The sequence below is a fragment of the Carcharhinus amblyrhynchos genome, chromosome 18, assembly GCF_965287045.1.
Source record: "Carcharhinus amblyrhynchos chromosome 18, sCarAmb.v2.hapA, whole genome shotgun sequence".
Taxonomy (NCBI): domain Eukaryota; kingdom Metazoa; phylum Chordata; class Chondrichthyes; order Carcharhiniformes; family Carcharhinidae; genus Carcharhinus; species Carcharhinus amblyrhynchos.
Window position 1 is genome coordinate 6,311,445 of NC_137341.1, and position 8,772 is coordinate 6,320,216.

The 8,772-nt window shown below is 44.7% G+C and overlaps 1 pseudogene; it reads right to left on the reverse strand.

Moving 5' to 3' along the window:
* Positions 1-216: 216 nt before the first annotated feature.
* Positions 217-757, reverse strand: LOC145355173 (ubiquitin-like FUBI-ribosomal protein eS30 fusion protein pseudogene; annotated as a pseudogene).
* Positions 758-8,772: the final 8,015 nt, after the last annotated feature.

An 8,772-nucleotide genomic window follows, 5' to 3' on the forward strand; every position in this document is an offset into this window, starting at 1 on the left:
TTCTGTAAACTGTGTGTGTCTTTATATGCCTTTCTCTGATCAGAACCTTCCACACATCTGACGAAGGAACAGCGTTTCCGAAAGCTTGTGGGTTTACTATCAAATAAACTGGTTGGACTTTGACCTGGTGTTGTGAGACTTCTAACAGAGTTAAGCACAGACCTAAATTCATTATTGACTCAAAATCAGCTCCTGATAACAGAAAAACAACAAAATTTAGGAGTTTGAATTTGGTCCCTGCCTCTTGTCAAAATATGGCACAATGTTTACAAAACAGCGATTGGACTGCACGCGCCTCTTAGCTCGGCCAGTCTTCCCTTTTCCTCTTCTCTTGCTTTGCAACCTTTGGAGTTTGGCCTTTTGCTTTTCCAGCTCTGCCAAGGGATCCATGGACCTTGCCACCCAACAGCCGAGCAACCACTTTGAGAGTTCAGTGCTCGCTGATACCACATTGGCCAATGACGGCACCATCAGCTCAGGGAGCGCCAGACAAAAAGGACAACTTCCAGGGATTCAACAGGGGCCTTAACTTCCCCAACAGTCTCTTCCCCAGTCCCGTCAAGAGTGTGGGTGTTTTGTGCACGTAGAAACGGCTGTGTGGTGGTTCGAGAAAAGGCGGCCCGGGTTTCAGTGAGAACAGTCACGACCAACTCGCCACCTCGCAATGGGCAGAAAAGCACGCGGGTGAGAGTTAATATTTCCCAACTGGGTTCTGTCTCTTCTCTGAGGTCTGGACTATCGTATCACCTTGGTACATTGTAACGTTTAAAGTATACAATCAACCATAAGATCAGCCACCTCCCGACAGTGTTAACTAGAAAATAAAACAGCCAAAAATATTGATTTCCTCACACAAGTCAGGATGACGTGTGAGTTAGAGGGGAACTTGCAGATGTTGGTATTCCCACGTGCCAGCTGCTCTAGGAGAGGTTACAGGTTAGGAGGTGCCATTGAGAAAGGTGTTGGTCAATTGCTGCTGTACATCTTAGAACCATAAAACCCCACAGTGCAGAAAGAGGCCCTTCGAGTCTGCACTGAACACAATCCCACCCATATCCCGACATATTATACCCACGACTCCCTCTAACCTACACATCCCTGGACACTAAGGGGCAATTTCTTAGCATGGCCAATCAACCTAACCCGCACATCTTTGGACTGTGGGAAGAAACCGGAGTACCCGGAGGAAACCCGCGCAGACACGAGGAGAATGTGCAAACTCCACACAGACAGTGACCCGAGCTGGGAATCGAACCCAGAACCCCGGAGCTGTGAAGCAGCAGTGCTAACCACTGTGCTACCGTGCCGCCCACAGTCCTGAGATGCGTAGGTTTGAGGGATTAGCGAGTCTATGTTGGGATATGGGGGTAAGACCTGGGTGGGATTGTGGTCGGTGCAGACTCGATGGGCCGAATGGCCTCCTTCTGCACTGTAGCGTTTCTATGATCTTGTATAAGATACACTTTGCACCCATTTTGTGGAATGAATGTTTCAGGGGGTGGATAGGGTGCCAATCAAAACTGGATGATTGAACTTTTTGAATGATGTTAGACCGCACTCAGTCAAGCAAGTGGGGGTGAGTATTCCATCACACCCCTGACTTGCGCTTTGGAAATTGAATGATTTACCTACTACAGAATACCTCACCTCTGACCTGCTCAAAAAGCTGCAGTCATTACAGTTATGTTTCTGGTCAACAATAACCCACAAGGTGTTGTGGAGCATTTGGCCATGGCAATGCCATTGAATATCATTGGGAGGTGATTATAAATTATCTTTAATTCATTTGTGGGACATGGGTGTCGCTGGCTGGCTGGACAGCATTTATTGCCCATCCCTAGTTACCCTTGTTCAGAGGGCAGTTGAGAGTCAACCACATTGAACATAAGAACATAAGAAATAGGAGCAGGAGTAGGCCATCTAGCCCCTCGAGCCTGCCCCGCCATTCAATAAGATCATGGCTGATCTGTCGTGTCTCAGTTCCACATTCCCGGCCTCTCCCCATAACCCTTAATCCCCTCGCCTATCAAAAACCTATCAACCCGCATCTTAAATATATTGCTGTGGCTCTGGAGTCACATGTGGACGGGACCTGGTAAAGACGGCAGATTTCCTTCCCTAAAGGACATTAGTGAACCAGATGGGTTTTTCTGACAATCGACAATGGTTTCAGGGTCATCAGTAGATTCTTAATTCCAAATTTTTTTTACAGAATTCAAATTCCACTATCTGCCGCGGTGGGATTCGAACCTGGGTCCCCAGAACATTGGCTGAGTTTCTGGATTACTTAGTCTAGCGATGATACCACGAGGTTGTTGGAGATGGTCATTGCCTGGTGCTTGTGTGGATCAAATTTTACTTACCACTTACAGCCTGGATATTGTAGAGACCTTGTTGCACGCAGACATGAATTATTTCGCTATCTGAGGAATTGCAAATCTAACTGAACACTATGATATCAATGACCTTCTGCAGGAAGCAAGGGAATTGGAACATAGGAATTAGGAGCAGGAATACACCCTCTGTGGCTTCATATCTGCTCCGCCATTCAGTGCTGATCTGGCTCCGTGCTCCATTTTTCTGTCTGCCCCACAACGATTGAGTCCGTTGTTTATCAAAAAAATTATCCAACTCTGGCCTGAATACATTGCCAAAGCTTTCTGGGGAAGAGAATTGCACAAGGGAATGATGCTGAGAGAAAAAATTCTCATTTGTCTTGAAAGGGAGACTTCTTGTTCTTAAGCGATGTCCCGTAGTTCTAAGCTCTCCAACAAATGGAAATATCCTCTGGGCATCCACTCTATCAGGTCCACTCACGATCTTATATGGGCGGCACGGTAGCCCAGTGGTTCGCACTGCTGCTTCACAGCCCTGGGATCCTGGGTTTGATTCCCAGCTTGGGTCACTGTCTGTGTGGAGTTTGCATGTTCTCCTCGTGTCTGCGTGGGTTTCCTCCGGGTGCTCCAGTTTCCTCCCACAGTACAAAGATGTGCAGGTTCGGTTGATTGGCCGTGCTAAGAAATTGCCCCTTAGCATCCAGGGATGTGTAGGTTAGCGGGATTAGTGGGTTTAATATGTAGGGATATGGGGGTAGGGCCTGGGTGGGACTGTGTTCGGTGCAGACTCGATGGGCCGAAGGGCCTCTTTCTGCATTGTAGGGTTCTGTGGTTCGATGTTTCAATAAGATCACCTGCCATTCTTCTAAACTTTAATAGGTATCACAGAATCCCTGCAGTGCAGAAGGAAGCCATTCGGCCCATCGAGCCTGCACTGACACCTATCCCCATAACCCCACATATTTACCCTCCTAGTCCCCCTAAGGAGCAATTTAGCATGGCCAATGCACCTAATCTGCACATCTTTCCGACTGTGGGAGGAAACCAGAGCACCCGGAGCAAATCAACGCGAACACGGGGAGAATGTGAAAACCCCCACACAGACAGTGACCCGAGGTCAGAATCGAACCTGGGTCCCTGGCACTGTGAGGCAGCAGCGCTAACCATGGTGTCACCATGCCACCCTAGATCCAACCTGCTCAGCTTTTCTTGATAAGAAATGTCCCCCACCGCAGGAATGAGACAAGTGAATCTTCTCTGAACTGCTGCTAACGCAAATATATCTTTTTTCAAATAAGGAGGCCAAAAATGTGCACAGTATTCCAGGTGTATTCCATTGAAATAGCCGAAGATGGTTGGGTCTCAGACGTGGCCCTGATGAACCCCGATACCAAAGATCACAACCTCTTTTCATTGTAAGGAAAGGGCTAGAGAAAGTCGGGCAGAGAAAAAGATTTGGAAAATTGACAGCTGGTGTAAATGCTGCTGGCTTTTGATCGAGGTAGATCAGAGGAAAACCAGCTCCACTGGCCAGGGAGTTCGTAACTCGAGGATATAATTGAAGATAATGATTAGAAGAACAAAGGGAAAAGGTTCTTTTTGAATGCAGAAGGTTCTTGGTGCAGGACCAGAAACAGAAATCAAAGTGAAAAGTGTTAGCATTTTCAAAAGACATTGAAAGTAAAAATTCAAAGAATGTAAGGGAGAAATAGCGGGCTAATTTGAGAAGTTCTTTGAGAGCGATGGGAGCTCAGTAGGCCACCTGACCTCCTCCTGTGCCTGAATTCTTTTCATTCAACATCAAACATTAGATTACAACTAAGGAAATGCTATGATCGGAGAGTTATTAACCAAGTAAATGTTCACAAACATTCAAATCTCATTTCTGCAGCAACCTATTTTGTTATTTTCAAGGGAGCAATTTAGCTCACCGTTACGCTGAAATTGGACAGCACATTCTGATGACAGCACGTGTGCACTTTAAACATGGGAATCGGGAAGTTTCTTCTCACTGTGTCTTCAAATTTTGTACAATAACGGATGGCATGGTGGCACAGTGGTTAGCGCAGCTGCGTCACAATGCCAGGGACCCAGGTTCAATTCCAGCCTCGGGTGACTGTCTCTGTGGAGTTTGTATGTTGTCCGTGTGTCTGTGTGGGTTTCCTCTGGGTGCCTCCCACGCTCCAAAGGTGTGCGGTTCAGGTTTATTGACCATATTAAATAGATGCTTGGTGTCGGGGGATTAGCAGTGGAGTTACGGGAATAGGGCCTGGGTGGGATTGTTGTCAGTGCAAGAGTACACCTTCTGGCCCTTGAAGCCTACTCCGCCATTCAATGGTGACACGGGGAGAACGTACAGACTGTGCCCGGACAGGAACCCCAGCTGGGAATCAAACCTGGGTCCCTGGAGCTGTGAGGCAGAAGTGCTGACCATTGTGCCCTGGATTAGGCTAGATTTCAATTTTTTGGGTTCTGAGAATTTGTTGTTGATAGAAGTACACAGATTATAACATTGTAAATCAATGCTAATTCTGTCTGACCCTATATAATTTTAATTCCTGAACCAATCATATATCTAATGCCATTGAAAATCGCTTTTTAATAAACTGTTTTTGAAAATGATTCAATTTTCAAAAACAAATAATCATTTGGAAAGCAGAGTATATTGTGCAAATACAAATTAAAATTTACTGCAAGTGCTCTCCACATTTCTGTGTCCTGCATGTTCAGTTACAATGGCCCAGATTTTGTGATGAAGGTAAATAATTTGGATATCAGCGCTTTCCATTGATAAAATGCAAATTGGACAGAAGCACGGTGCATGCGCAGTTAAACACAGGACATTGCCCCGCTCCTGCAGGAGCTATAACTGGAACCTAGCATTGAAACATATGGATTGGTACGAGGTTGCGTTACGAACATGATACGTATACAGAAAATCACCAGAAGTTAAAACTACCAATTCCAGCGTAAATCCCTATTCAATCATGGGCAGATTTTAATTAATGCAAAACTACCTCTCTGGCAATTAAAAATAAGTATAATTTTAATTAGCAGTGGCGTGATGGCGCAGTGGTTAGCACTGCTGCCTCACAGGGACTAGGGTTTGATTCCTGGCTTGGGTCACTGTCTGTGTGGAGTTTGCACATTCTCCCCATGTCTGCGTGGGTTTTTTCCAGATGCTCCAGTTTCCTCTCTCAGTCTGAAAGACTTGCTGGTTGGGTGCATTGGCCATGCTAAATTCTCCCTCAGTGTACCCGAACAGGCACTGGAGTATGGCGACTAGGGGATTTTCCCAGTTACTTCATTGCAGTGTTAATGTAAGCCTACTTGTGACACTAATAAATAAACTTTAAAATTTATAAAATGTGAATAATTAAAATTAAAGCTTTTTGTCTCTTTCATCTTTCTCGATCCCATTTTTCTTTCCATCTCTGTTTCACTTTCGACATATGAATTGTACAAAATAATTTGTACTTCCTGTTTCAGACTCAGCATTGCCCCTTAACACTTCATTCATTGATTGGTTGGGTAGATACACACTTACTTCCTCTGTTTACACAGGTTCCTGTCTCCTTTGAAAAGCATTGTGCCAAAATAGCTTTCCAGTCACAAGTTCCAGTATAAAACCCATACGAAGCCTGTGGTAAATGGTTAGTACAGAAAGAAGTCTCACAACACCAGGTTAAAGTCCAATAGGTTTACGTGGTAGCAAACGCCAGTAACTTTTGGGGGAACAAAGCCCCGAAAGCTAGTGGCTTTTGCTACCAAATAAACCTGTTGGACTTTAACCTGTTGTTGTGAGACTTCTTACTGTGTTTACCCCAGTCCAACGCCAGCATCTCCACATCATAAATGTTTAGCGCCAGCTGTTCACTGTCGATCAACATTGCTGCTAGGATGGTGCACTTATCCAAAAGTAGTCACGCCGGCGAGGCACAGATCGACCCTATTCAGGTCATACACCTACGCCACACAAAAACATTCAGAAAGCACTTCAAAAAAAGTTGCCTGCTCATTCCAAAAAGAGGGTTCATTGCCACTGATCATAAGAATTCCATCCTGTAGAGCATTAGAGCCACAGATCAGCTACATTGCAAGATTTTCTGCAATATTTTTATAATTTAATGAAACTTCTCCTGTTGGATTTATCATCAAATCATAGAACCCCAACAGTGCAGGAGGCCATTCAGCCCGTCGAGTCTGCACTGATAACAATCCCACCCAGCCCCTATCCACGTATTTACTCTGCTAATCCACCTAATCTACACATTTTGGGGCAGTAAGAGGCAATTTAACACGGCCAATCAACCTAACCCGCACATCTTTGGAGGAGATGGGGGGGAAACCCACGCAGACATGGGGAGAACGTGCAGACTCCACACAGGCAGCAACTCGAGGCTGGAATTGAACCTGAATCCCTGGCGCTGTGAGGCAGCGGTGCTAACCACTGTTTTTAAAGATATTAGTGCTCGTTATAATTTCACTTGATTAATTCAGAGTGTTACGAAATCATTCATTTCAGTTTTCAAAAACAAACGATCATTTGGCAAGCAGAGTATATTGTGCAAATACAAATTAAAATTTACTGCAAACACAGCTTTGTCGGTATAAAGAAAATCAATGCTCCTGGATAATTGCACCATTTTGCACTCTTCGACGCAGAGGAAACTTTTGAATGATAATATATAGATCATTCTGGGACAAAAGCTTAACCTGCAAGTAATCACATCAATAATTTGTTTGGCATTTCAGATGGCAGCTTCATAGAATTTACTTCATTAAAAAATCTTGAGGTTATCTAAAATTATTACTGAAAGGTGCCACAGCTGGCACATTAACAGATGACGCAGACAAGAATGAACAACGCATTCACGGAAATTGATTGCAATATCATTTTGCGTGATCACTGTGCAAATTTGTGAATTATGGAACAAGATCCATTTTAAAAGCCACGTTTAATAATATATGCTTCAAGGCTGATCCCTCTTAGGAATTTAAGCACAATATCCTGTTGCCTCTTCCAGCAGAGTAATGAAGCAATGAACAAAGTTTCTTTGCCCAGTCCCGAAGCTGGCAGTACAGAACATGGTCTCAGGAGTAAATTACCAAATCATGTACACAAATTGTTCAAAAAACATGAAAATTGCATTTTGTGTTTGTTGAAAAGTAATAATAGCAGCAAGAGAGCGATGACCATTTAAATTTGTGTCCTCGATTTTTCCAATTCTGGTTGCTAAAAGGAAAATTCTGAACTGACCGGTGTTCATTTAGATTAATCACATCAACAGCCCTCAAATAAAAGCATACCTTCAGTCGATCGGAACAGGAGACCTCTTAATTCTCGAGCCAGTCCCACCTTTCATTGATATCAGACTGATCTGTGTACCAATTCTAAAAATCTATACCATGCTATAGGTTGATTGGCTGCGCTAAGTTTTCCCTTAGTGTCCCGGGATGTGTATGTTAAGAGGGAGTAGCAGGGTAAGTATGTGGGCGGGTTTCGGTGATAGGGCTCGGCTGTGATTGTTGTTGGTGTAGACCCAATGGGCCAAATGGCCTCCTTCTGCACTGTAGGGTTTCTATAGTTAAGAAAGTCCACCAATACCTTAACTTTCCCAGGAGGCTGAGGAAATTCAGCATGTCCACCACAACTCTCACCAGCCTTCACAGATGCACCACCAGCAGCATCAAAAACCTTCTCCAGTGTGATCACATCCTCCCTGTAATGAGGCAACCAGAACGGCACACAGTACTCCAGCTGTGGCCTCACCAAAGTTTTGTGCAGGTCCAACGTAACTTCCTTGCTCTTATAATCTGTGTCACGACTGATAAAGGCAAGGTGTCCCGCATGCCTTCTTAGCACAGTGCCACAATCGTTAGCGCTGCTGACAGTGGCAGGGACCCAGGTTCAGTTCCCAGCTTGGGTTACTGTCCATGATTAGGTGCATTGGCCATGTTAGATTCTCCCTTAGTGTACCCGAACAGGCACCAGAGTGTGGCAACTAGCTGATTTTCACAGTAATTTCATTGGAGTGTTAATGTAAGCCAACTTGTAACTAATAAACTTTTAACTACCTTATTAACCTGCCCTGCCACCTTCAGGGATCTGTACAAGAACCCCCAGATCTCTGAGCTCCAGCAATTCATTGAGTCCCGTCTTGTCTTGTTAATCCTTCTAAAGTGCATCATCTCTATGTGTTTTCTAACTCTGCTCCCAGAAGATAACAAAGAACGAAGAGAAGTACAGCACAGGAAACAGGCCCTTTGGCCCTCCAAGCCTGCCCCACTCATTGGTCCAACTAGACCATTCGTTTGTGTCCCTCCATTCCCAGTCTGCTCATGTGACTATCCAGATAAGTCTTAAACAATCCCAGCGTGTCCATCCCCACCACCCTCTGTGTAAAAAACGTCCCTCTGATATCTGAGTTATACC